This window comes from Chiloscyllium plagiosum, chromosome 5 (assembly GCF_004010195.1).
Source record: "Chiloscyllium plagiosum isolate BGI_BamShark_2017 chromosome 5, ASM401019v2, whole genome shotgun sequence".
NCBI lineage: Eukaryota > Metazoa > Chordata > Chondrichthyes > Orectolobiformes > Hemiscylliidae > Chiloscyllium > Chiloscyllium plagiosum.
The window spans coordinates 33225800-33253084 of record NC_057714.1 but is presented as its reverse complement, the minus strand read 5'-3'; the positions used below and the strand labels follow the sequence as shown (position 1 = coordinate 33253084).

The following is a 27285-nucleotide window of genomic DNA, read 5'->3' as shown; positions in this document are numbered from 1 at the left end:
CCTATCACCCTCACCTTGACCTCCCTCCACCTATCGCATTTCCAAAGCCCCTCCTCAAGTCCCTCCTCCCTACCTTTTATCTTAGCCTGCTGGACACACTTTCTTCATTCCTGAAGAAGGGCTTATGCCCAAAACGTCGATTCTCCTGTTCCTTGGATACTGCCTGACCTGCTGCGCTTTTCCAGCAACATATTTTCAGCTCTGATCTCCAGCATCTGCAGCCCTCACTTTCTCTTTAAGAGGATGTCAATAAAGGTCGCTATTACAGGTCACTCAAGTAAAGGCTAATTTCATCTTCATACCGTCGGATCAACAACCAGACTCTTGCCCACGGAAAACACAGTCCAAAATCCAATTCAAACTCTCACCACTCCCTGACAGACAGACAGACAATCTTCTCCATGAGGTCCCAATGTGATGGATCAGACCAAGGCCCTTGAAAATATATTAAAAATATAGGCTGGATCCTACCTTTTTCTTATTTTAAAGGTAAATGTAAGGCTTTGTGCTGTGAATGCAATTCGATGGGTCAAACTACCTGGCTTGAAACAAAACACCCTGTATTAATACATTATAATTAAAATACAGACAAAATAAAATGAAAGAATTGGCTTAACGGGAACTCTATCGAAATGCTAAAGAAAATAACATAATATAACATATGCTTGATCCTATCCCTTCAGACTGCTTCTATTGTTCCAACTTTTTAAAAAAAAACAAGGCCTCACAAGCTGTTCACGGACTGGAGAAGACTTCTCATCACCTCTGTCTCTACCTTTCTTCTCAAAAAGAGGACAAAATACACCTCTTAAAGCCATAGTATCATCACACCAATTATCTTTCAACATAGTCCATGTGCTTGAGCATAAGGTCTTTTCCAGATTTGCTGGAAGCAATTCCCAGGTACCTACTTTGTTAAATGGCCAATTTCTCTGATCTGGTTAAACATAATGCTCTTCCTTGGTGCCGAAGTGTCTGCAGAACTTTTTTTTTAATCAATAACAAACCTTCAATTAAGCTCTAGGCCTGTCCTCACAAAAACCTGTTGGTCTGTTTTCCTTTTAACATAGGCTGTTACCCATAATCTAAAAGTCATTTTTAGCTTTACAGTTTCCAGTTTACACCTCCAAACCAAAAGCGATAAAAGAATAAAAGAATAAAAATAAAAATAATGAAAGGTTAGTGAGGGCTCTCACACTATTGGATATTGGGGAGGTAATGAGCTAATGATTTTCCCACTGGACTGTTAATCCAGAAAGCCAGCTAATATCGAGGACCTGGGTTCAAATCCCACAGTCGCAGGTGGAGGAATTTGAATTTAATTTAAAAAGTCAGGCATTAATTGTCTAATGATGACTATGAAATCGTTGTCACTTGTCAGAAAAACCCTAACTGGTTCATGAATACCATTTTGGGAAAGAAACTGCCATCCTTACTCAACCTGGCCTACATGTGACTCCAGACCCACAGTAATGTGCTTGGCACTTAACTGCCCTCTAGGCAATTAGGGATTTTTAATAAATGTTGGGATCAGCAGCAATGCCATCGTCTCATGAAAGGAAAGTGTGCTTATGAATAGCTGTGCAGAAGATCATGGTAACCATATCCATTGAGGGAAATATACAGAGCAGGGAGAGATCTATTCATGGTTATCGTGGAATAAGTTCCATCGAGTGTCAAGTGACTTGTTAATACCTTCTGTGATGTCATCAGCTTTCCTATTCACGGCTGCTGTTTTATATAACAACTTCCCTGATACAGTTTCCCTGTTCCATCATTAACACATTTACATATTTCTCTCATTAACATCTATAAATGGCATGGTGGCTCAGTGGTTAGTACTGCTGCCTCACAGCACTAGGGTCCCAGGTTTGATTCCAGCTTCGGGTGACTGTCTGTGTGTTTGTGCATTCTCCCCGTGTCTGCGTAGGTTTCCTCCAGGTGCTCTGGTTTCCTCCCACAGTCCAAAAATGCGCAGGTTAGGTGAATTGGCCATGCTAAATTGACCATAGTGTTAGGTGCATTAGTCAGAGGGAAATGGGTCTGGGTGGGTTACTCGGTGTGGACTTGTTGGGCCGAAGGGCCTGTTTCCACACTGTAGGGACTCTACTCTAAAAAAAATCTACATTTTTCAGGGGCAATGTTTACATTTCTATTATTCATCTGTATCACATTTCCCTCCCCATCAAGGTTCTTGTGGCAAGGCTATAGTAACAATTATGTTCTTGGTCCTCCTGACTGACCAATGCTGGGTGCTTGTTTCCTTCTTAAGAGAGCTGAAGGACATTTTGGCCATCCTTTTTTATTGAGCCAAATGTCCTGACTTGGAATGTTATTGATGGGATGAACTATTTGATATGTTTCCCTGGTTGTTGTCCTGTGAATGTGGCTGGGATTTTTCCTAGCCTGCATGTGCATGGTGTGGCTGGTTCTTCTACTCTTTGTGGTCTTCTTTGTGCCTAAATTCTCCTTGGGACCATATGTTCTGTGCATGCCTGACACTCAGTCTCCTGTAAGCCCCCTTAATATCCTTCAAGAATGTTTATAGAGATTCACCTCTGTGGTAGTCTCTTGGTTGCTGCAATTGTTCTTTTGAAATGCTCTCATGTTTTGTCAGGCTTGTCTCTGGTACCTACTGGGTTGGTGCCAGAGAGGTCTTTTATTTGTGCACTGTCTTTCCAGTACCATTTCTGGCTTTCTGCTGCCACATGGTGCTCTTGGTCAGATTTCACAGCTGACACATGTTTCTAAGTTTCACTGAATCTTATTCTGTTTTCCAAAAGCCAGCTCCTCCTGACGTTCTATTATGAACTCAGACACAGCTGTCATCCCAGTTTGATCTTTATTGACCCTGGACTTTGGCATCAATGGGATATCTGCACTCAGGTCACTACCTGGAGCAGAGATTAATGCTGCTGCTGGTGAATTCTTATTGATCTTGGCTCCTAGGCCAGGATTATTTTGCAACATGATGTTTTATTGGCCAATCTTAATCTATGTCAGTACATCACTTCCTATATCATATGCTTTAAGTTTGCTGACCCACCTCAACAAACTCCAACAATTTGTGAACCAAGTTTCCCATTCACAACTCCATGCTGACTATGCCCAATGACATCTTCTTCTTTTCAAGTGACCACTTATCACATTCTTTTTGATAGATTCCAGCACTTTCCCTGCTATTAATGCAAGGCTAATGGGCCTGGAGTCCCCTGTTATGTCCTTGCTCCTTTCTTGAACATTGTGATGGCATTTACAAGTTTCTAATCTATAGAAAACATTCCAGAAACGATGTCAGTTTGTAAGGTGATTACCAATGCATTAACTATCTGCATAGCCACCTCCTTAACACTTTGAAATGTTGACTATCACTGTATCCTGATTTTTTTTTGTGATCTTTCCCAATTTTAATTTGCATCCCTTTTTCCATCCTAGGAGACTTTCAGGTAACTGAAAGCCTTGGTAACTCTAAGGCTTGTTATGTTGTTATGGACCAGACCAGAGCCCCTCAAAAATATCTTAAGAAGGTAGACTAGACCCTATTTTTTCTTATTTTAACGGCAAATGCAAAGTGTCTCAAATACAATATTACTGGTAAAACTACTTGATGTCAAGCGAAACATGATTTATTTAAATACTATAGTTAAAATACAACCAAAGAAAGAGGAATTTAAAACAATTTAACAGATTGAATACTTAACAGAATAATAGATAGCAGAATGTCACTAATTAACTGTTGCAATACAACATCTTATAAACACACCCCTTGGCAAAAAAATAAATTCAGACACAAATTCTCACATGCATTTCTCTATTTCAGGAGGAAAAAATACATCAAGAGAAAATTCAGAGAGAGTAACAGCCAAGAGACATTCCCTGAAGCTTCCAACTCTTGAAACCCCAATATCTTTGGATGTTACTGACAAAACCAAAACCCAGAAATCGGGAGAGCTGGTCATACTCATTCAGGCAATTATAAAAAACTCAAGACATCCCAAGCGGTTTACTCAAGGGGTCTTCAGTAGGCAGTTGTCTACCTCTGCCTTACAACCTCTCTTCAAGAGAAAAACAATGCAATATAACCTCTTAAAGTGACAGCATTGTAACAATGCTTACCACCTTTTTTTTAAGTGCACCCTTGGGCCACATTGTTAGGAAATGAGACAGGAGGCTGTGATTGTGCATTCTTTCCACACTTGCTGGATCTGTACTTATCAAATACTCAGCTCCTCCTATCTACCCATTAAAAAGTTTTAGGGATCTGCCTCAATCATACAAGTCACTTTTTTAATCACCTGATATTTTTATCTAGAAATACATGCATTTTCTGATGGAAATGCCAGGACAAGCACTCTCAACATGTCAGATTAATTGATTAGTAAACCTACATAAAGCTTAGCTGTAATTTTAATTTAACCAATTGGATGAAATTTGCTTTTATCTTTTGAAAAGCTTTCACCTGAGTGTAAAAATTGTTTCCAGTGATAACTAATCCATGTCAAGACATAGAATTATGTGCTAGTATTTGAGTTATCCTTTATTACTATTTGACAATCTGTTAACTTTTGGAAAATCATTTTTATTTCTCAATACCTGTACAGGTAGGGATATCTGAAAACCTGTAACAGGTCATAAAATAGCATAGCTGATCAACATTAATCTTAGCATATTCACAATATGCAAGTAAATGAATTATATACTTGCTGTACCTCAATATTTCCATGTTAGTATATTTGTATTAGGTGAGCTGTCGAGTATAATAAGCTTATGCATTGTTTTATTATTTTGTTGTCAAACACGACTTAGAAATCTTATACTTAATGAATTTTACTTCAGTACAAATAATGTTAATGTAGTTTGGCAATGTTCTTTAACATTTTCTTTTGCTGATTCGTGTATGAAACAAAAACAAAGCAGAAAGGCAAGGTGCATCAGGTTGGATCACTGCATTTGTATCAATTTCATGCACTGTTTGAGAGTAAAAACAATCAGCCAAAATTAATAAAATATCTGTTCAAAGGAAGACAATTATTTATTTTGGTAAATAATGTGAAAGGCAGTGACTAAGAAAGTTACAGCAAGAACTGGACAAAATACAGGCTTCAGTTGATAAGTGGCAAGTTACAAGTTACAGGCAATGACCATTTCTAACAAGAGAGACCACAACAACTGTGCCTTGAAATTCAATAACATTAGGACTACTGAATCCCTACCTACCACCATTCTGGGGTTGCCATTGACCAGAAACTGAATTGAACTAGCTAGATAAATACTACAGGAGCAGATCAGAGGCTCAGAATCTTGAAGGTGAATAACTCACCCCTCTCTCCCCAAAGCCTGATCTCCCCCAAGTCCCTCCTCCCTACCTTTTATCTTAGCCTGCTTGGCACACCCTCCTCATTCCTGAAGAAGGGCTTATGCCCGAAACGTCGATTCTCCTTCTCCTTGGATGCTGCCTGACCTGCTGCGCTTTTCCAGCAACATATTTTTAAGCCCCCATCCACAAGGCCCAAGTTACGAGTTTGATGAAGTGTTTGCCTGAATGACTGCAGCTCCGACAACACTCAAGAAGCTCAACATTATCCTGGACAAAGCAGCCCACTTGATTGGCGCACAACCACAACCTTCAATGTTCATTCCATTCATGTACAATGACAAGGTGCCTAAATAAAATGCACTGCAGTGACTCTGTAAGTCTTCTTTGACAGCACCTTTCAAGCTGGTGGCCTTGCCGTCTAGAAGGAAAAGGACAGCAGATACATGGAAACAATATGACCTGCAGGTTCCTCTCCAAGCTACACACCAACCTAATTTGGAACTCTGTTACAATTCCTTCACTGTTTCTGTGTCAAAATTGTGGATCAATATCCCTCTCTAGTAGCACTGTGGATATACTGAAATCATGTGGACTGCAGCAATCTCAGAACGTGCCTTACCAACACCTTCGAAAAGACAGTAAGCATGTTTACTAGTCCAGCCAGCAGTGACCCATCCTATGAAAGAACCTAAAAAATGTCAGAACTAAGGGAATAAGAAGCAAAAAACTTGCATATGCAAATATCTAGGTATAATTATGATGGTTCTCAATCATTTAGGACTGAGATTAAGAGGAATGTATTCATTCAAAGGATTGAAAGTCTTTGGAATTTTCAACTTATGGTTGTGGATTCTGTATGTTTACGTCTGTTTAAGGCAAAGAGTTTTGGCAGCAAAGAAAATGGGAATGGGTAAGAAAACAGAATTGAGGAAGAAGATTGTTCATAATTCCACTGAATGATGGTGCAGGTTAGGAGAGTCAGTTCGTTTACACCTGCTCATATTTCTTACGCTCTTATGTTCACTGAGGTGTATATCTGAATAATTAGTAATAATGCATGTTGAGATTCTGGTCCCAACAGACATTCACACTTTCTGCAAATGCTCATACTTTTGTTGGAATGAATGGCAAGGAGTTTTCAACAATTAACTTTTTAAAGGCAAAGTGCATAAAGTACCTGGAGGATGAAATTTCAAGTTGATTCTTGTATATGTCAACAGAGCAAAAACCGGTGAACACGCTCTCAAAATAGTCACGATTGCTCATGAAACCAAGCGACTGGCATTCCTAGATCAGAGCATCTTTCGAAATGAGTTACATTATTCTGACCATTTAAGCCCTGCACCAAAAGTCTGTTTGATTGGACTTGATCTTTAATGTTACGTGGAAAGGCAAAAGAACTGCAGCAATGGAAGATATTTTTAGAGCACTGTAGCCTCTGTTTTTAAACCCTCCCCCAACACCAGTGAAGTTTAGAAATTCCATCCCCTAAATTCAATCATACCCTTTCCCTCGACACATTCTATGCAACAAGACCAATACATAATCTGAAAGATCATAATTAAATTATAATTAAACTTTAATTATATTTGCAGGTCAGCTTTTGTTTAAAAAACACTGTAAATATGAGTTGTGGGCATTGCTAGCAAAACCAACATTTATAATGCATTCCTATTTATTTACTTGATAGTGAACCACCATCTTGAATCATTGCATTCCTTAAAGGTACACTAAGGATATTGCTAAATAAGGAATGCCAAAATTTTGTTTGAGCAATAAGCAGGTAAATGCATTACATTTCCCAATCAGGATCTATTTATACTGATAACATTCAGTCCTAGCTGACAGGATATTTTGTTTGTACGAAATGCTTTTCCAGTTGACTATGAACTGCATCTTCATATATCCACACCTTTTTTGGCAGAAAGGTATAAACCTCCTGCTTTTAAAGTGGTAATAAAACATAGATAAAAGAGAAACAAAAAACAAAAAGCAACCCAGACTACAATAAGAAAAATAAACACACCCAAGCATGGATTGGCAATCTGTTGACACTCTGACAGAGTTTCATTTAATTTAAATAAAAATACAGTTGTACTTCATGGATCAATGAATAGTTGATCAGGAAAAGCAGTCAGTCAAACTCAAACAAAGAATTAAGAATAAGTTATGTTTGGTTATTATAACGATTACTACAAAAATATTAAACAAAAACAAACCAACTGTGGATGCTGAAATTGCTGAGAAAACTCAGCAGTCAACTGCTTATAAGGGGTCTAACATACCTTGGATTGGAATATCCATTTTAAATGATATTATACTCTTGGGACTGATAACTGAAACCTTTTATATCATTGAAATGAGTTTGAGGTGCCTGTGTTGGATGGGGATGGACAAAGTTAAAAATTACACAACACCAGGTTATAGTCCAACAGGTTTATTTGGAAGCACTAGCTTTCGGAGCGCTGCTCCTTCATCAGGTGTTTGTGGAGTATAAGACCATAAGACACAGAATTTATAGCAAACATTTACAGTGTGATGTAACTGAAATTATGTATTGAAAAATGCCTGGATTGTTTGTTAAGTCTCTCCTCTTTTGGAAGCTAGTACTTCCAAATAAACCTATTGGACTATAACCTGGTTTCGTGTGATTTTTGCCTTTATTCTCAAGATAGTTCAGCTTGTTAAATGATCAGTGTGAAGTCTGTCTGTGTCCCAGTGCTATGTCAGACTGACAAACCCTCTGTAGAATTTTACAGAGTTGTACATGGGTTGACACAGTTTTTGAGCAAAGTAAAATATAATTTTGCAAAAACAAATTCACCCCATAAACTTATACGTGTGTGCATGTAGAAGCGACAGATTTAGTGTGCATGTGAGTGTGTGCATGTGGATGTGAGTGCATGTAATTGAGTGTGTATGTAATTAAGCTTGGTTAAGTGTGTGTGTGAGTGTGATGGGGAATGTGTAGGAGGGTGAGTGCATTGGTGTGAGTGCGGGGAGTGTATGTGTGTGTATATGAGAGAGAGCTTGTGTGTGAGGGAGGGCCTGTGTGGGTATGTGAGCATATAGGAATGTGTGTGTGCATGTGTGTGCGTACAAGCACAGTGGGGTCACCTGAAGTCTGACATGGACCCAAGGTCCCGGTTGAGACCATTCCCATAGGTACTGGACTTGGCTATCAGCTTCTGTTCAGCCACTCTGCGTTGTTGCCTGTTCCGAAACCCGCCTTGGAGGATGGTCACACAAAGGACTGAGGCTGAATGTCCCAAACCACTGAACTGGGACGAAACAGCCCTGCCTGGTGATTATTGCGCGGTGTCCATTCATCTGTTGTTGTAGCATCTGCTCGGTTATGTCAATGTACCATGCCTCAGGTCATCCTTGCCTGCAGTTTATGAGATAGACAACATTGGCTGAGTCATGTGAGTACTCACCGCATACAAGGTGTGAGGTGTCCCCACGTGTAATGGTGTTACCCGTATCCATACTCTGACATATCTTACAGCGGCTGCTGTGACAGGGCTGTACGGTGTTGTTGTCCTGAAGGCTGGGCAGTTTGCTGTGAATCATGATCTGTTGAAAGTTTGGTGGTGGTTTGAAGGTGAGAAGTGGAGGCGCAGGGAAGGTCTTGGCATGGTGCTCATCCTCACTGATAATGTGTTGCAGGCTGTGAAGAACAGGGCATACTCGATGGGCTCCCAGGAAATTCTGGACAATGACAATTTTGTCGGTTGCAACCTGTGTCTGTCTCCTGAGAAGGTCATTACGGTTTCTCGCTGTGGCACGTTGGAACTGGCTGTTGATGGGTTGAGCTTTGTACCCCATTCTTATCCATTAGAGTATCCTTGAATATTTCCAAATGTCTGTCACGTTCCTCCTCATCTGAACAGATCCTGTAGGGCTTGTCCATAGGGCATAGCTGTTTTAATATGTTTTGGGTAGAAACTAGAGAAGTGCAACATCATGAGGTCGTCTGTGGGTTTGCATGCCTGTAGCTTTTGAGACAGACAATGTTGGCTGAGTCCCATGAGTACCAGCCATGTATATGGTGAGTGGTGCCTTCACGTGTAATGGTGGTATCCATGTTGACACTCTGACACATCTTGCAGTGGTTGCCGTGACGGTGTTGTGCTGTCCTGAAGGCTGGGCAGTTTGCTGTGAGCAATGGTCTGTTTAAGGTTTGGTGGTTGTTTAAAGGTGGGAAGTGGAGGTGTGGGGAAGGTTTTGGCAGGGTGCTCAACCTCATCAATAATGTGTTGCAGGCCGCGAAGAACATGCATCATTTCTCGGCTCATGGAATGTACTGGACAATGAAGGATACCCGATCAGCTGCAACCTCCTGGATCTGTTCAGATGAGGAGGAATATAACAGACACATGAACATGCTCAAGGATGCCCTCATTAAAACAGGGTACGATGCTCAACTCATTGATCGCCAGTTCCAACAGCGAGAAACTGTAATGACTTCCTCAGGAGACAGACATGGGTTGCAACCAATAGGTACCCTTCATTGTCCAGTACTTCCCAGGAGCCAGAAATCTATGCCAAGTTCTTTGCGGCCTGCAACACATTATGGATGAGGACGAACATCTTGCCAAGACGTTCCCTACGCCTCAACTTCTCACCTTTAAACAACACCACACCTCAACCAGATCATTGTTCTCAGCAAACTGCCCAGTGTTCAGGACAATATCGAACATCACACCATACAACCCTGCCATGTTAACCACTGCAAGACATGTCAGAGTGTCCACCATTAGCCATGGGGACACCACCCACCATGAACATAGCAAGTAATCATGTATCTCGGCCAATGTGGTTTACCTCAAATGCTGCAGGCAAGGATGCTCCGAGGCCTATTACATTGGCGAGACCAAGCAAATGCTACAACAATGGATGTATGGACATGGCGCAACAATCATCAAGCAGGGGTGTTTCCTTCTAGTCAGCGAACACTTCAGTAGTCCGGGACATTCGGCCTCCGATCTTCGGGTGACCATCCTCCAGGGCAGACTTCGGGACAAGCAACATCACAAAGTGACTGAGCAGAAGGTGATAGCAAAGTTCAGTACCCATGGGGATGGCCTCAACCGGGACCTTGGGCTCATGTCGCACTACAGGTGACTCCACTACACCACACACTGTCACACACACACACACAAGCATACATACATAATCACACACTCATGCAGAACATCTCTCACACATGCACGTACACCCTCCACACTCACACCCATGCACACACCGTCTCACAGGCTTATAATCCATCACACACACACATACACACACTACCAAGCTTTCAGACAAGAAATGCACTCTGTCACATGAACTCACACGCACATGTTCACATAATCTTTCTCTCTTTCTCTCTCTCTCTCATGCACTCGCATTCTTATATAAGTCTATAGGGTGAATTTGTATTTGCCAAATTATATGTGTAGATATATTCTATTTTGCTCAAAAATGCACAAGCTGCTGGCAGTCAATGCAGGCAGTCAATCCAAGTAATATTTTGTAAATTCTACTTTGGAAATAGAACCACTCTGATTCAAGATTAGGATATAGACAGACTCTAACCTCACACCTCCAAAGTATTGTCTGAGCTGAGATGTTACCTTTTGATATAAAACCTTAAGTTATCTCTAGGAGATGGCTTAAAAGAAGTTCTGGGCTTTACGTATTAATGAACCAAAACCTGCAATCCATTCTAAAAGGTGAAAAACTGAACAACAATCCAGATTTGTTCAATCTGTCACTTCAGTTGCATGACACTGTAGTCTTTTGCGATAAATTCTGGGTCTTATGGTCTTATGCTCCACAGCTACCTGACGAAGGAGCAGCGGTCTGAAAGCTTGTGCTTCCAAATAAACCTTTAACCTGGTGTTTTGTGATTTTTAACTTTATCTGTAATGTGATTAACTTTCACAAAGACATATTAGATGCTGTTGATAATTTTAAAGGCAATGCAATATTACATCCAGAAAAGGATGCTCAATCCAGGATCAACCCTCCTCATAAATAAAGCATTCACATTGAAGTTCAAATTGGGATTGAAAACTGAAACCATCCACAAAGTTGATCGTCATACTGACTGATACCACTCCCTTAATTGTGCTTTCAGGAAGGATGATACTACAAAGTTAAGTTTAGATCCGATGTGAGTAAATAGTGTACTGAAAAGATGCCCATACAAGATGCCTTCCCTGCAAGAATGTAATTCCAAGTTCTCAAGTGCAGAACATTTTTCCAAGCTCAACGTTAAGAATGGACATTCGTCCATCCACCTTTTCCTGGAATCACAGGAACTTGACAACTTTTGGAACACTTTTCATTCGATATTGGGGCAAATATTTCATTGGCCAGATAGTCATTATGCCAGTGTAGATAGGAGTTGCACAAGGGACCCATAGGAATGCCCATCACTGCACATTCTACAGGAATTGCCTGGAAAATTGAATTTTCTGCTGGGCAATTTTTCTCTGTCGCAAACCCTCTAGAAGTCTCCATTTAAGTCAAATACTTGAGATAGTCCTGACAAAATTAAGTAAAATAGTTTCTCAGGAAAAAAAGTAAACTAATCTGACTCCAGAGTAGAGTTTAGAGAGATATAGGCCAATTGCTGGCAAATGGGATTAAATTAATTTAAGATATCTGGTCGGCATGGACAAGTTGGACTGGAGGGTCTGTTTCTGTGCTGTAAAAACTCAATAAATCTAGTAAGTCTTACACAGAAAATGATCTCCATCCCTCAACCCCTTCCACTTCCCTCCAACCCCCAACTCCCAAGCCCCCTCCCCCGGGCAGATCTGACCAAACCACCTGGCACTGCCCACCTCGTACCATTCCCATGTATCCAAAACACTTCTTCAACTGAATCACTTTTCTGAAATAAGCAATATTTCTTAGATTAACACATGCCAGAAGAGCCCCTACTCTCTCAAATGATCAGAGGGGCTCATCAGTACAATGTTTGAACAGTCAATTTATACAAACAGGTCACTTGACCAGCTATTTCACCCTAAATTAGCTCTTTCCATCTGATCTCAGTTTTCCTTAATTACGTTGTTACACGATTCTCCATTTCCTCAGACTCAAAAACGCGTGGCGCTGGAAAAAAGCTCAGCAGGCCAGACAGCTTCCGAGGAGCAGGAAAGTCAACCTTTCCGGCTTTAGCCCTTCATTAGGCAGGGACAATCGGTGGACTGGGGCAGTCAGGTTTGTGGAGTTTGGGTAAGAGATAGAACTGGGTGGTGCAAAGGGTTGGGGAATATGAAGTTGGAGGCTGTGAATGGGAGATCCCCAGAGGTGGTGAGGCTGTGGATGGTCTGGGAGATGATGGCTTGCTGATGAGAGGTGGGGTCGTGGTTGAGGGGGCAGTAGGAGGAGGTGTCAGCAAGTTGGCACCTGGCTTCAGTAATGTAGAGGTCGGTGTGCCAAACTACCACTGTGCCCCACCCCTCTCCCTCTTGTCTGCTGGTTTGATGATAAGATTGGGGTTGGAGCGGAGGGAGTGGAGAGCTGCACATTTTAAGGGTGAGAGGTTGGATTGGGTGATGGGTGGACAGGTTGAGGCGGTCTATGTCATGATGAGAGTTGGAGATAAACAGGTTGAGGGAGGCCAGGGTTTGGTGTCCAAGAGGATGGAGTATTTTTGAGGCAGAAGGTGGGAGTAAGTCGTGATTGTAAAACAGAGGTGGAGGGGGTGGTAGAAAAGTTCAATATTGCAGTACATACTGAATTTGTTGACACCGGGGCATAGTGGGATGAACGTAAAACCTTTACTGAGGACTGATCATTCATCCTCAGTGAGGGGGAGTCTGAGAGGGTGATGAGGGGGGTAGGTGGGGGGTAGGTGGGGAGCGGGGTGGTTGTGGCTGTGGTCTGGTGTGGAGCTGGAGTTGGGAAAGGGATTGGAGACTGTCTCTGGAGTGGGGGTGGTCATGTGATTATTGGTGACACCACCAGTCACATTACCAATGGTGACTGTGGAAGCGGCATGGTCAATGGCATCAGCAGATGTGATGTGGATGGTGGCTCCAATGGAAGTGACATCAAGAGCAGTGGTTGTGTAAGTGAAATAATCGGAGGAAGTGATGTGTACAGTGGCAGTTGTTGGGGAGAGGGCGGAGGTGAGGCATTCGGTGACAATCGTGGGGGGTGGAAGTGACGTTCTTGATGGCGATTGCGGAGGCAGTAGCCATGGGTCAGTATGGTTGACAGTGCTCCAGTAAGTAACATTGGTGGCAGTGGTTGTGAGCGCAGAAATAACATGGTCGATGGTGTTTGTGGAAGCGGTGTTTTCGGCAGTGTTGGTGGAAACGGTGTTTTCGGTGGTGTTTGTGGAAGTCGTGATTTTGGCGATGTTTGTGGAGGCGGTGTTTTTGGTGGTGTTTGTTTTGTGGAAGCGGTGTTTTGGCGGTGTTTGTGGAAGCGATGTTTGTGGAAGTGGTGTTTTCGGTGATGTTTGCAGAAGCGGTGATTTTGGTGGTGTTTGCGGAAGCGGTGTTTTCGGCGGTGTTTGTAGAAGTGGTGTTTTCGGCGGTGTTTGTGGAAGTGGTGTTTTTGGCGGTGTTTGTGGAAGCAGTGTTTTCAGCGATGTTTGCGGAAGCGGTGCTTTCAGCTGTGTTTTTGGTGGTGTTTGTGGAAGCGGTGTTTTCGGCGGTGTTTGTAGAAGTGGTGTTTTCGGCGGTGTTTGTGGAAGTGGTGTTTTTGGCGGTGTTTGTGGAAGCAGTGTTTTCAGCGATGTTTGCGGAAGCGGTGCTTTCAGCTGTGTTTTTGGTGGTGTTTGTGGAAGCGGTGTTTTCGGCGGTGTTTGTAGAAGTGGTGTTTTCGGCGGTGTTTGTGGAAGTGGTGTTTTTGGCGGTGTTTGTGGAAGCAGTGTTTTCAGCGATGTTTGCGGAAGCGGTGCTTTCAGCTGTGTTTTTGGTGGTGTTTGTGGAAGCGGTGTTTTCGGCGGTGTTTGTGGAAGTGGTGTTTTTGGTGGTTTAGTGGCGGTTCATTAAAACGTCTGGCTGAAAAATAGCTCTCTTAAGGGTACCTTTATCGATCAGTAACCTATGAAGCAGAATTCCTATGGAAAAGAGAAGAAAACACAAGAAGATCCAAATAGAAGAACAGAAAGCTGTCTGGTTTTGAGATAAGAAGTTTTGTTTTGTAAATCTTAATTGGGAGTTTTATTGGACGAGCGTTGTGGAAAGGGAAGGTAAATGATAGATTAGAGGACAGTGTTGTAAAAGTTGTTAATTAATTATTCTCTGTCATACTTCAAGAAATAAAGTTGATAATTTTTACTTTAAATAGTTCTTGGCCTCTTGAACTTTTACAGATTACTGATGGGATAAATCTTTTCTGTGTTGCTGGTTTTAAATTAAGCAGGAGCGTTTACCCCATGTCATAACATACATTGCACTGTCAGCCAGGAAGGCCAGGCCAATATTTTACCATTTAATACTAGACACAAAGCCAGGAAGCTTGACACAGTTGTCAGTCCAGTCAAGGGCGACATCCTTCAGTCAGGAGATCACAACCAAGCAAATCAGGTCCTACCTAAGGCAGTGAGAGTCAGGATCTTTGGCTCACATTCCTTCTAATATTTTCTACCACTACCTGAACCTTTGAGTTGCAAAGTATGCCAGTAAGGTTCGGAATCAGAAGTCAACATGTTTTCTCACTGAGCAACATGCACAGACCCTCCTTGTGACTAGATGACCTGCAGCTTCGAGGGTCCTTTACTCTAATGGGTGAGAGCCAAATGACGAGCAGCACACGGTTGTCACGACTTATTCTGCTCTATTGTGGGCCGTTTCGCTCTTGGACTGAGTGAGAGACAAAGGTAACAGGAAGTGAAATTAGGTGAGGTGGCCATTCCTGCTTGTGCAAGTGCGGAGATTTCCTGAGCGAGTGAGAAAGCAGCACAAAGGGAAGGCATGATTACTGGTGTCACAGTTGTTGTTGGCTAAGGTTGAATGGGAAGATGTTGCATGCAATAGTGAGAGTAGTAAAGCATGAACTTTCATGGAAGTGGTGGCACTTACACTCGCGAAGTGAAGAAAATTATTGACCTGCATTTAAGTGCTGGGCTTTCCTCTAGATGGCTGAGAACATTTTAACCTGGGTGGCAATGTTGGATCAGGCTGGCATGGTCTGGGGCTATGGCATCCATTGCTGATCCTGTGGGAAGAGGAAGTCCTGCATGTGCACCACTGCTTCCAGTTGGAGCTCCAGCACCATGCCTACAAAGGGGGCACTGGTTTTTCTTTGAGGAGAAAGTGAGGTCTGCAGATGCTGGATATCAGAGCTGAAAATGTGTTGCTGGAAAAGCGCAGCAGGTCAGGCAGCATTCAGGGAACAGGAGAATCGACGTTTCGGGCATAAGCCTGAAGATTCCTGAAGAAGGGCTTATGCCCGAAACGTCGATTCTCCTGTTCCCTGGATGCTGCCTGACCTGCTGCGCTTTTCCAGCAACACATTTTCAGCACTGGTTTTTCTGTCTGCCATGCCCAGCTACCCAGGGCAGCTCCAGACTGACACAGCTTGTCTGAATTCACACACAGCCTTTTACGTGGCACTGGTGAATTCTGGGATGTCCTGTGAATGGCGGATTGCTCTGGGAATGGTATGTGGTAAGACAGGCCAGACATCAGATGTTATATTTGCCATGATGAGTAGAATGTCAGTTAACACATCAGACTGGTGAGATACAGAGAGTTACCCGATCAGTAAGGCGGTGCGAATTACTTCACTAAACTCATCGTGACTCACACTGAACCAAATGAAACCCCACAAGATTCTGTCCTAGGAGTTGAATGTGTGGATTGAATATATGGTAGCTATGCATCTATTCACTAATGACACGAAGTTAAGAAAGAAAGTTGTCAAAATGCAGTAGACAGTCTGCAGAGGGACATGAAAAGGTTAAGTGAGTGGACAAAAAATTAGCAGAGTATATTATTGAAATCTGTGAACTTATCCACATTTTCAGTAAGAGTAGAAAATCAATATGCTATTTAAATGGAGAAAAGTTGCAGAATTTGGGTGTCCAGGTATAAGAATTACAAACATTTGTTTGCAGGTGTAGTAAGTAATTTATATTGAGATTATTGATGGAAAGGGGAGTCAAGAGTTGTTGGGACAGGCAGGAAAGTAGAGTTGAGACCACAACCAGATTGGCCATTATGGCAAAGTATGCAAGATGGCAGTGGAGTCGGGCTCCTGAGCTGGAGTTCCTCCACTCTTGACATAAGACTCTGATGTTTCTTTTCATCTTCACTCCCTCTTACCAGGTTGGTTTTTTTTCCTTCCTACTTACCTGCCGTCCTTGGACAGCATTGGTGGCAGCGAGATGAGCCAGCACAGACTCAATGTGAGGTCCAGCACGGATTCGAGGGGACTCCTGGCTCTGAGGTAAAGTTCCATGTGGACTAGTCTGCTCTGTCTGCTTTTATTTCTTTTTCTCTCTTTCTCTGCTCGAGAAGGACTGTAATGCTGAACTTTTAAATTTGTTTCTTTATTTTTCTAATTTATACCTAAGATTTTTTCCTCGGCACCTTTGTGCCGAAGAGGCAACTTTGTCCACTTTTCACTGCACTTGAGTACATGTGACAATAAAATCACATTTGAATACAAATTCTAATGCTATTCTTTTGAGCACTGAGCTGAAAAATGTGTTGCTGGAAAAGCACAGCAGGTCATGCAGCATCCAAGGAGCAGGAGAATCGACGTTTCGGGCATAAGCCCTTCTTCAGGAATCAGCACTGAGGCAGGCGAAAGAGCCAGTTAGTTACTCCTACACCTAAGTTCTGTGTTCCTGAGTGCATCTAACCAGAATAATACCACAATCATGTGAAACTTTAATCATCTTATAGGGCGTAGAAAGTAAATTTTCAGTAACTGCAAATGACTTCAGGGGATATATTCAAGAGAATTTTGTCAAGCAAAATGTTGAGGAAGAGCTAGGGATCAAATGAATTTGCATCTAACATTATACAATAAAAACAGTTTGCTTTTATAACTTTTTGTAAAGGAACATCTTGGCAGGACTGACCATAACATTTATCTTGAAGTTTAATTAATTGAATAAATATTCAACTTTAGTCTTAAGTCTGAACAAAGATTTATATTTATATAAATGGTAGGTTTTTAAAGTTAGCTTTGGGAACCTTCATTAAAATATTTGACATAAGACAATAAGGTATTGGAGGACAATCAGATCATTTGGCCCAACTAAACTGCTCTGCCATTTTATCGTGGCTGATAAATCCACTGCCTTGCCTTCTCCCTGTAACCTTTGACCCCCTTACTAATCAAGAATCTACCTAAACCCTGCTTTGCATACTGTCAATGACTGGGTCTCCACAGCCTGAATTCATCACCTATTGGCTGAAGAAATTCCTCCTCATCTCAGGACTAAATGGTTGTCCCTTCACTGAGGCTGTGCCTTCAGGACCTAGTCTCTCCTACTGGCGAAAACATTTTCTCCATGACCACACCATCCAGGGCTGTCTGTATTCTATCGTTTCAAAGAGATCCACCTTCATCCTTCCAAACTCCATCAAGTACAGACAGAGAGCCCTCAACTGCTTTCCATAGTGGTAAGCCATTCATCCCTGGAATCATTCTCTGGACCCATCCTAAGCCAGTACATCTTACCTTAGATATGGGGCTCAAAATGGTACACAATATTCCAAATGCTGTCTGACCAAAGTCTTATCCTGCCTCCGCAGTATGTCTCTGCTCTTGTATTCTAGTCCTCTTATTATAAATGCTCACATTGCATTTTTCTTTCGAACAGCCAACTGACCCTGCTTGTTAACCATAAGGGAATCCTGAAGCGGACATCCTAAATCCCTTCATCCTTCAGATTACCAAAGCTTTTCCCCATCAAGCAAAATGTCTACACCTCTATTCTTCCTATCAAAGTGCATAACCTCACACCTTCCTACGTTGTATTCCATCTGCCACTTTTTTGCCCGCTCTTCCAGCCTGCCTTCTGTAGCCTCTCTATCTATCTGGCTCATGTGCAAGCTGAGCCCTCAGTTTCTTTGTGCAGATTGTTAATGTATAAAGTGAATGGTTGTGGTCCCAATACTGACCCCGGTGGAACTCTACTGTCACCAGCTACCAGCCTGAAAAAAGACTCCTTTATCCCCACTCTGCCTTCTGCCAGTCAGCCAATCCTCTATCCATGCCAGTACTTTGCTCCTAACACAATGGGCTCTTATCTTACTTTGACCTTTCGTGCAACACTTTGTCAAACACCTTATGGAAATCAAAATAGATCAAGTCCGTTGGCTCTCCTTTGACTAATTTGCTTGTTAGCACCTCAAAGAATTCTAAAAGATTTGTCAAGCATGATCACCACCCCCACCCCCTCCCACCTCCCCACCCCCCCACCCCAACAAAATAAGATCATGCTGACTCAGCCCTATTTTCCCATATACTTCCAAGCACTTCGCAAAATCTTACCATCAACTAAGATCAGGCTAACTAGCTATAATTTCGTATCTTCTGCTTCTCTCCCTTATTAAACAGTACTGTTACATTAGCCATTCTCTGTTCCTCTGAGACCCTCCTTGACTCCAGTAATTCCTGAAAGATCATCTCCAGTGTCTCCACTATCTCCTCAGCTATCTCCTTCAGAATTCTGAGATGTGGTGTACCGTTTCTTTGTACCCCTTTAATGCTTTTCTAGCCTCATTCTCCAGCAGTCCAATGTCCACTCTTGCCTCTCCCTTGCCTTTTAAATATCTAAAATAAGTTTTACAATCTCCTTTTATCTTACTATATACCTTATATACCTTAAATTTCTCCCCCGCTTACTGCTATTTTAGATGCCCTTTGCTGGTTTTTAAAGGCTTTATAATTCTCTGGTTTCCCGCTAACTTTCTCCACATTGCATGCTTTTACATTCTTTTGCTTTCATGCTGTCACTGACTTCACTTGCCAGCCATGGTTGCCATGTCCTCCCCGAGTATATTTCTTCCTCCTTGAGATAAATTTCTACTGTGCCTCCCAAGTAACTGCCACAAGCTCCTACCAATCCTCCTCCCTTAGGCTCCTTTTCCAATCCGGTCTGGCCAGCTCTTCCCTCATGTCTTTGTAGTTATTTTTACTCAATTGTACGCAGAACACAGAGCATACATAGAACATTACAGCGCAGTGCAGACCCTTTTGCCCTCAATGTTGCGCCACCCTGTGAAACCAATCTGAAGCCAATCTAACCTACACTATTCCATTCTCATCCATATGCCTATCAATGACCATTTAAATGCCCTTAAAGTTGGCGAGTCTACTACAGTTTCAGGCATTGTGTTCCACACCCCTACTATTCTGAATAAAGAACCTACCTTTGATATCTGTCCTTAATCTATATCCCTCAATTTAAAGCTATGTCCCCTCGTGCTAGCCATTGCCATCGGAGGAAAAAGGCTCTCACTGTCTACCCTATCTAACCCTCCGATTATCTGTCTCAATGAAGTCACCTCTCAACTTTTTTCTCTGTAATGAAAACAGCCTCATGTCCCTCAGCCTTTCCTCGTAAGACCTTCCCTCCATACCAGGCACATCCTAGTAAATCTCTCTGAACTCTTTCCAAAGCTTCCACATCCTTCCTTAATGTGGTGACCAGAACTATATGCAATACTCCAATTGTGGCTGCACAAGAGTTTTGCACACCTGCAGCATGACCTCATGGTTCTGAAATGTGTTCCCTCTACTAATAAAAGCTAAAACACTGTATGCCTTCTTAACAACCCTATCAATCTGGGTGGCAACTTTCAGGGATCTCTGTACATGGACACCGAGATCCCTCTGCTCATCTACACTACCAAAAATCTTACCATTCGTCCAGTAGTCTGCATTCCTGTTACTCCTTCCAAAGTGAATCACCTCTCACTTTTCCACATTAAACTGCATTTGCCACCACTCAGCCCATCTCTGCAGCTTATCAATGTCCCCCTTTGGCACTGGCCTTAACCCTACTGACCTTACTGTTGTCTGCAAATTTACAAACTCATCTTCTTTTCCATCATCCAGGTCATTTAAAGAAATGACAAACAGCAGTGGCCCCAAAACAGATCCTTGCGGTATCCCACTAGTAACTGAACTCCAGGATGAACATTTCCCATCAGCCATCACCCTCTGTCTTCTTTCAGCTAGCCAATTTCTGATCCAAACTGTAACATCGCCCTCAATCCCATGCCTCCATATTTTGTGCAGTAGCCTACCAAGGGGAACCTTATCAAATGCCTTACTGAAACCCATGTATACCACATCAACAACTTTACCCTTATCCACCTGTTTGGTCACCTTCTCAAATAACTCAGTAAGGTTTGTGAGGCTTGACCTACCTTTCACAAAACCATGTTGACTATCCCTAATCAACTTACTCCTATCAAAATGATTATAAATCCTATCTCTTTTCCAACACTTTACCCACAATTGAAGTAAGGCTCACTGGTCTATAATTACCATGGTTGTCTCTACTCTCTTTCTTGAACAAGGCGTCAACATTTGCTATCCTCCATTCTTATGGTACTATTCCTGTAGACAATGGCAACATAAAGATCAAAGCCAAAGGCTCTGCAATCTCCTCCCTGGCTTCCCAAAGAATCCTAAGATAAATCCATCTGGCCCAGGCGATTTATCTATTTTCACACTTTCCAGAATTTCTAACACAATCTCCTTTCTAACCTCAATCCTATCTAGTCTAGTAGCCTGTTTTTCAGTATTCTCCTCGACAACATTATCTTTTTCCAGTGTGAATACTGATGAAAAATGTTCATTTATCATATATCCGATCTCCTCTAACTCCATGCAAAACTTTCCACTACTGTCCTTGATTGGTTCTAATCTTATTCTAGTTATTCTTTTAGCCCTTATATACCTATAGAAAGCTTTCGTATTTTCCCTGATCCTATTTGTCAGCAACTTCTTATGTCCCCTCCTCACTCATCTTAGCTCTCTCTTTCGGTCTTTCCTGGCTGACTTGTAACTCTCAATCACCCTACCTGAGCCTTCATGTCTCAACCTAATATAAGCCTTCTTCTTCCTCATGACAAGAGATTCAACTTCCTTAGTAAACCATGGCTCCTGCACTCAACAACTTCCTCCCTGCCTGACTGGTACATACTTATCAAGGACACACAGTAGCTGTTCCTTAAATAAGCTCCACATTTCTATTGTGCCCATCCCCTGCAGTTTCCTTCCCTATTCTATGCATTCTAAATCTTGTCTGATTGCATTGTAATTGCCTTTCCCCCAGTTGTAGCTCTTGCCCTCCGGTGTATACCAATCCCTTTCCATCGCTAAAGTAAACGTAACTGAATTGTGGTCACTATCACCAAAGTGCTCACCTACCTCCAAATCTAACACATGGCCGGGTTCATTACCCAGTACCAAATCTAATTTGGCCTCACCCTGTGTTGGCCTGACTACATACTGTGTCAGGAAACCCTCCTGCACACAATGGACAAAACTGACCCATCTAAAGTACTTGAACTATAGTATTCCCAGTCAATATTTGGGAAGTCGAAATGCTCCTATTGAGAATCATCTTTACTATCCTTTCCTCTAAATCTCTGCAACTATTCAGAGGCCTATGGAAAACTTCCAACCGGGTGATCTCTCCTTTCCTGTTTCTAATCTCAGCCCATACTAGCTCAGTTGACGCGTCCTCAAGCGTCCATTCTGCAGCCATAATACTGTCTTTGACTAACAATGCTACACCTCCCCCTCTTTTACCATCTCTGTTCTTACTAAAACATCTAAATCCTGGAATCTGCAACAACCATTTCTGTCCCTACTCTACCCATGTGTCTGAAATGGCCACAACATCAAAATCCCAGGTACTGACCCAGGTTGCAAGTTGACCTGCCTTATTCCGGATGCTCCTGGCATTGGAATAGACAGAGTTCAAACCACCTTCTCGATTGCCAGTACCATCTTGAGACCCTGAAACCTATTTTGAACCTGCCTACTCTCAACCTCCTGTATACCCAAACTATAGTTTGGGTTCATTGCCCTAAATCTGTAGTTCTGTAACATCTGATTCCAGCTTCTCCCTCTCAAACTGCAGGGTGAATTCTATCATATTATCGTCACTGACCCCTAGGGGTTCCTTCAACGTAAACTCACTCATTAAACCTGCCTGTAGATATTCCACAAATTCCTTGAGATCTACCACCAACCTGATTTTTCCAGTCAACCTGCATATTGAAGTCCCTCGTGATTATTGTAGTAACATCTTTCTTACATACCTCCTCTAATTCCTGATTTATTTTCTTCCCCACATCCTGACTATTGCTAGGTGGCCTGTATCCCCAATGCTGAAGAGTCAGAGTCGGAAAGTGTGGCTCTGGAAAAGCATAGCAGGTCAAACAGCATCCAAGGGCATAAGCCCTTCATCAGGAACATTGGGAGGAAGGGGTTGAAAAATAAATAGGAGTGGGAATGGGGCTGGGGAGAAGATAGGTGGGAAGGTAATATTGGATGCAGGGTGGGAGGTAATTGTGATAGGTCGATGGGGAGAATGGAGCTGATAGGTGGGAAGGAAGATGGACAGGTAGGACAGGTCAAGAGGGTGATGCTGAGTTGAAGGGTTGGAAACTGGTTAAGTCGATGCTGATGCCACGTGGTTGAAGGGTCCCAAGGTGGAACGTAAGGCGTACTTCCTCCAGTTGGCAGGTGATTTTGATTTGGTGGTGGAGGAGGCCCAGGACTTCATGACCTTGAGGGAATGGGAGGGGGACTTACAGTGGTTAGCCACAGGACGGTGGGGTTGTTTGGTACATGTGCCCAGTGAACCCAATTCTCTGAACCGTTCTGTAATTTGCTTTTCTGTCTTCCTGATGTAAAGGAGACCACATCAAGAACAACGGAGGCAGTAGATGAAGTGGGTGGACGTGCAGGAAAATCTCTGCCAGTTATGAAATGATAACTTCATTAGGCTCTTTTTCCTGTTGTGGTTCTTCAACTCTACCTCCACAGAGTCTGCACTTTCTGACTGTATCTCACTTCTTGCCATTAATTTAATTTTAATTCTTACTAACTTCTGCCCGTCTGCCTATCCTTTCCACAGGATCTGTGTTTTTGGTTATTTAGTTCCCAGCCCTGATACCCTTGCAACCATATCTCTATGGGTATCCACAACATCATATCTGCAATTTCGATCTGTGCTACAATCTCGTTGAGAAAATTCCCATGAATTCAAACTGTATCTCCCATAGCAATCTTTCAGCCCACAAGTTTAATTTTTTTAATCTTATTGACCCTGTGCCATATCTCTGATAGCAAATAGTGCAAGAGAGAGCTAGACAGCAGCTTCCGAAAGTTGGGACAATAGCTTTTGAATAATGTGAGAGTGCATTTGGACATCAGCTATGAGAGCATAAGTAAAGCAGCTTCTGCACTGCTCACAGATTCTACACAGCTGAGGGAAAACTTTTCCCATTACTATTCTTTAAGCAAAAGGATAACTTTCCATTCACCAGTTTGCACCTATTCACTATTATTTAGTGGGTTATGCTCTTGACCTATTTGCTCCTCAATAGCTCCAGGTTTCTTACCATTTAGAAAATACTCCTGTTTATCTTTCTTGGGTCAAAAGGTACGTGCGCTAATGTTTTCCTACATCGCACTCAATTTGCCAGTGTTTGGCCCACTCACTTAATTGGCTTATATCCCTCTGTAACTTCCTGCTGCCATCTGCACTACATACTAACCCTTCTAATTTGGTCTCATATAATCAAGGCATTTTACAGATAACCAATAAATTGCAAATTTGATCAGGACAACTTCAATATTTCTGAGCCAACAATTTTGGTATTAGATCATGCATTGTGCAATAAAAATAAACATGAGTATGTTTATAAAATAGTAAGTATTATACAATCTCATTGCTAATAGGTAAATTTGAAGGCAGAAAGATTGCATAAACTGAAATAACTTGAAGTACACAAAGTATTTTGTAATGCATAGCTATAATCAACTTTACATTAAGCACAGTTAGAACTATTGCAGACAGTCTATCGATCTTTTTCATGATGAAAGCATATATATACATATATGTATTATATATATTTCTTCAGCGACATGTTCTTACAATATTCTTGAGTTCTTACTGCTGCTTTTAGCTTATAACCACTCTACTCCATTCCATGACTTATCGCACTTTATTTTCTTAAGACTGTAGTGGAACAAGTCCAAAGAGCTAAATGGTCCACTCTGGTTTTGACATTTCTCTTCTTAAATCAGGCAAATTCAAGGTATATGTCATACTTAAAACAGGATCATAAAGTGGATACTACTCAGAAAGAAAACCTTTGCTCCATTGTACTTAGGCTGGCGCTCTGCAATAACAATTAAGCTAGTCCCAAACCTCCATATTTTCCTTGTAGCCCTGCAATGTTGTTTCCTATCATATTGTATTTATCCAGAGATCACTTCTGTTTTCTAGCAGTCAGCCATCCTCATATGTATGCTGCCTTTAAAAAGTCTGTCCCTAACAAAGCATGATTACATATCTAAGATCAGGAACAACTGTATCGGAGAAATTGCACATTCGAGCACATATCCCACCACTTTGTGCGATAACATTTTGGTGTAGAAAAACATGTCAAAGCCAAGTAAATTTTGCTTGAATTTGAATTTTTCAATGTAATATTGGAATGGTTACAGCATAGAAGGAGACAATTCAGTCCATTACATCTGTGTTGGTCCTCTGAAGGAGCAAAGAACACAAAACCAGTAACCTTATATTTTAGAATTTGTTTACAGTACTGGTGAAATCCAAATTCATCTAGCAACTGTAAGTGTTATTTCAGATCTTGGACCAATGCACCTTTTACTAATTGTTGACCATGATCTAAAAATATTCTATTTCATTGAATTATTTGTGAAAATGAATTGCTGTGGAATAAAACAAACAATGCAAATTAAATATCAGCGTAATTCCGTATAATGAAAATGATCTCATTTTAGCTTTCAATAATAAACTTTAAATTAATTGACCTGGCAAATTGACAATAAGTCAAATAAAATTATGCAAAACAATAGTTTGACTGTTATCTTACAAACCTGCCCAGATTCTGCAACATGCTTTTGGATAGCATTTTAAAATTGACATTTTTAAAATGAAAATAACCAATGTACTCACTAAACACATTCAGAAAGATCTTCAAAATTGTCCAGAATTGGAAGGTAACTTATGTTTCTGTTCCCCAGGAAGCTGCAGAGCAAGGAATCAGCTGTGAAGTGGTGTGGTCCACAGTGACACTGCTAAATTACAAGAATACGTCAAATCTGAGCTTTTATTCACATCAGGATTGTAAAAACAGGATACAAACATGGTTGTCCTTTGAATGGTTGAAAAAATACAGTAAAACAGACAGTGAAGCAGGAGTGTGCTAAAGAACTGTGGGTGTGTAATTATTTTTCACAATGGTGACGTCAGACTCAGCCTCTAGAAGCTTATAATGAATCTATTTGATTGATGTCTCAGGCTAAAATACTTTCAGGAAAGAAAAGATCTCAGGGCACAGCCAAGCGTACTGCAAGATAATTCTTCAATATCCATACATGTGCTGTGCTTTTAAGTTTATTGATCAGACTCATGGAAATGCCTTCTGATGTGATTTATTGAGCAACCTTGTGAAACAACTGGCTCTGTAATCTGCATTAGAGTCACTGGAGCTTTTGAAAATTTGCTGGAGGCAACAATTAGATAACCTAATGTTAAAACCACATTGATAGCTGTCTTAGAACAGGCAGTCAGTCGTCAAAGTTACTTGTATTCACTTTTCAATTAGATCTTAATGCAGTTTGCACAAGAACCTATTGTAGAATAGGTTCATATGTAACTAGTAGTGTTAAATAGAGGTGTTTATGTTGTTGGGATGCTGCTGACAAGCATTTATGCCATGTAAAAAGGCAAGGCTGACAATGAGAAAGATTTAAATTAGTTAGGTGGAGAGGGAAAATTTACACAATTCGAGAACAGAAAGAAAATGACCAACTGCATTGTGTGAACAACATAGTGGCAGATATCCAAGTAATTGCATGAAGTGCAACATGAAAATATATGAATAAGAAATATGAATTTATCCTAGAGTATGTAATAGTTACAGAAACCTGGATCTAATCTGAGCTTGATTGGAAGCTAAATGTTTCAGCACTAAGATCTTTGGTAAGTACAGGCATTTCTTGCCAAAAGGACCAGAAGGCTGAAATGTTTAAGGATCTTTGTTATGGGGATGTTTATTCTGTAGGCAGCAAGGTTAGACCAACCTGTTTGCTGCCCAAAATAGCCAATAATATCCCAATTGTGTCACTCGATCAGACTCTTAAAGTGACAGTCTGCCATTAACTTACACAACAACAGGGAAATTGGGAATAATTAGAGTTACCATATTCATTAAAAATATAATTACAGCGGGGGAAGAAACAGGAGATTTTTATTATGACAAACACATTGCAAATGGGAAAATCAAGGATTCAGAAAAGATGAAGGTGACAGCCATTCTGATAATAGTAATATAGTCCACCATATTAAAAATATGGATAAATTTTCAACTTAGATTAGGAGAAGTGGAATTGACCAATTAGTAGAAGCAATAAATTCATGGAACAATGGCCCCAAAGTTTACAGAGAGGTGGGCGAATAGTTTAGGAAAACCTGAAGAAGGAGTTAATTTGGAATCTGATTGAGGAGTTGTGACCTGTTAGATGAGTAGGCCTGCAACATCTAGTTGCAGCCAGGGAGTTCAGTGAAAGAGACGGAAAGATCTGTAAGCAAATCTTCTATAGTGAGTAGTTAACTCGGCTGTTTGATTTATTCAATTTGACTTTTTTATTGTCACCTGCATTTATTACATATACAATGAAAAGTGTTGTTTAGTGTCATCACTCTCTAGTGTCATCTTAAAACACAGAAAATAAAACCAGAAAAATAATACAATAAAGTTCATCTA

The 27285-nt window shown here is 41.4% G+C and overlaps 1 protein-coding gene across 1 annotated transcript in view; it reads right to left on the bottom strand.

Annotated features, from left to right (window-relative positions):
* Nucleotides 1-25666, bottom strand: part of dgkb (diacylglycerol kinase, beta) — a 788800-nt gene extending 763134 nt beyond the window's left edge. The window contains exon 1 of the mRNA XM_043689831.1: nt 25473-25666. The gene's annotated coding sequence lies outside the window, so the exon portion shown is untranslated. The remainder of the gene's footprint in view (nt 1-25472) is intronic.
* Between the last annotated feature and the right edge of the window lie 1619 nt (nt 25667-27285).